Raw genomic sequence first — 2,453 nt, forward strand, 5'->3', positions numbered from 1 at the left:
GCTACAAACGACCATACTATTCTATACAAACAAAATGCTAACAAGAGATCTCAAATTACAATCTTTGTAACATCAAATCTCGTAACATCCACGTCAGGGGCAATCACCCCAACCTGGGCTATGGCTTGGTTAAAACCCTACGTAAAAACACTCAATACTTCATCCTCCAACTCAGCAATCCTCGCCTTTAACTTCTCACACTCAATCACATTCAATTCCAACTCATTTCTGACCCTTTTTGCCTCACTTTCCGAATTCTTTATATTTTCTTTCAAACCTTTCACTTCCGTCTTCAGTTTGTTCATCTTTTTCTATTTTTCCTTCATAGGCTTCTTCAACTTCTTTATAGCAGCAATATTATCACCCTCCAAAATAGCATCCAATTCAGACGTATGACCAATCGACATCAACCAACTACCAATAACCTTAATATATAAACAATATCAGATTAGGATTACCAAATGCAAATAAAGCAAAGAATAAAAAACACAAACACAACTCACCTGCAAGTATCAAGCCACACCGATCTTACCAACTTTGTGCATGATTTTCACATTAGCATCAACCTGAGAAAACTCACGAGCAGCGGCCATGAAAGGATAGCTTTTGGTCCAAAAAGAATTCATGGGGCCATCCTTGTACCCATGAAGAACTAGCTGACTCTGATGAGCAGCATTGATCTCCTCCGCCGTGAACACCCCACTATATTCTTCTTCAACTCAGTCAAATCAGCAACTCTTGACGACGTATCACCTCTTTTTCTCTTTAAATTCTCCTCCTGATAGGCCACGGAATAAGCACCATCCACCTCACTGTCTTTGGCCACATTAATTAACAGAAAATCCTTCTTTCTCTTTCTTCTTGGCCTTGTTAACAAAGGCCTTCAGATTGGCGGTGGTCAAGGTCGGAGCTTTCTCACCTGAAACAAAAATCACAAACACAACAAATTAATCTCATTACAACCACTACTAAATCACAACATCAAACATGCAAACCTAGATTACCTAAATACTCCTCCATTGCCTCTCTATCTCCTTCGAGCTTCAACAAACTAGAAATTGATAACAACTCCGATGATGACATTGCAGACACCAAAAATCTAAAATATACTCCTCACTCTTCACCCTATTTTCACAATCCAAATTCTGTTTTGGTTCTGGAGACCAAAAAACAGGGAATCTTTTATTCATCAACGAGTCTAGGAAGAAATGATAAAACTCCTCACTAATTTGAACTTTTACAAACATCTCTTTGAAGTCCTTAAACGAGGACTTATGCAGGCTAAAAATGCTACGACCTGGGTAACTGCTCAAGTTTACCTAAGTGCCTTTCTACACACCCTTCACCTGAAATAACGAAAAGAATAACCCTAAAGACGGGTAACACTCCAAGTATTCCATCAAACACTCAAAAGCTCGTACAAAGGCCCAGGAGTTAGGATGCAACTGTATCAGCGCACAGTTCAATTGAGACAAATTCCACATTCGAAATTCGAAAATGGAAGTCTCATGCACAACTCCGTCATCATGTAAGTGTATAAATAAAAGTAAGACCAATCGGGCCTTCTCTCACACACTCTATAACTCTCCCCACAAGGGAAAAACTTCACCTCCAACTGTTCACCATTTTTTATCCACCTCACTTCATTCAGTTGCGCCACTAAACCAATTGTGCTAAAAATTAAAATTCGACTTTTTACATCATCATCAACCCAACCATAAGGGACCCCCTCATCAACAACAGCCGCCTTCTTCTTTCCCGTCACCCGACAAACACACAATACACAGACAATACTAAAAATAGACAAACAAACTACTAACCTTTCTTACTCATGATTTTCTCTTCCTTCAGAAATGGTACAACTCCAGGAAGACAAACACTTTACAACATATTTGTCTTGCTTGGAATTTACTAAGACATTAAAACCCCTACACACTCTCTCTCTCTCTTCCCACTACCCACACGTTTCTCCTTACAATAAAAGAAAAGAAAAGAAAGAGAGAGATCTATCCACGACCCATACCAACAGCCCAACAAAAAAAATAAAAATAAAAACATGTTGACCTTGGGGGCTCACAACTATACTCTTTTCGACATATACTCTAAGTCGAGGACACAAAAAGCTCAACCTGTTTATATTTTACGGGCTAAGCTTGGGGGCTATGAAATATACCTATAACCTTGGCAACAAAACAAACAAACGAGTATATATCGGAAAGAAAACACACCTCAGCAACGGTCCAAGGGTCGAGATCCGAGCAAACACGATAACCACAAACCTAATATTTGAATTTCAAAATATACCTAACCACCTGAACAACAGGGGCTACTAACTCTAAAGCTGCTATAAGGCAGTAAGCTCTGTCGTCTATAAAAGACGAAGACACCAGCTAAACAGAACACGGTGAATAGAGCAAATATTAAAAGAACAAGAAAATGAACGACCTTTTTAT

The 2,453-nt window shown here is 39.0% G+C and overlaps 1 long non-coding RNA gene across 1 annotated transcript; it reads right to left on the reverse strand.

Annotated features, from left to right (window-relative positions):
- Nucleotides 321–1,129, reverse strand: LOC110272132. The gene is made up of 2 exons (XR_002363082.1): nt 504–1,129; nt 321–425 (listed from the first exon to the last, which is right to left on the reverse strand). It is a non-coding gene; the product is annotated as an uncharacterized LOC110272132 (long non-coding RNA).

This window comes from Arachis ipaensis, chromosome B01, assembly GCF_000816755.2.
Source record: "Arachis ipaensis cultivar K30076 chromosome B01, Araip1.1, whole genome shotgun sequence".
NCBI lineage: Eukaryota > Viridiplantae > Streptophyta > Magnoliopsida > Fabales > Fabaceae > Arachis > Arachis ipaensis.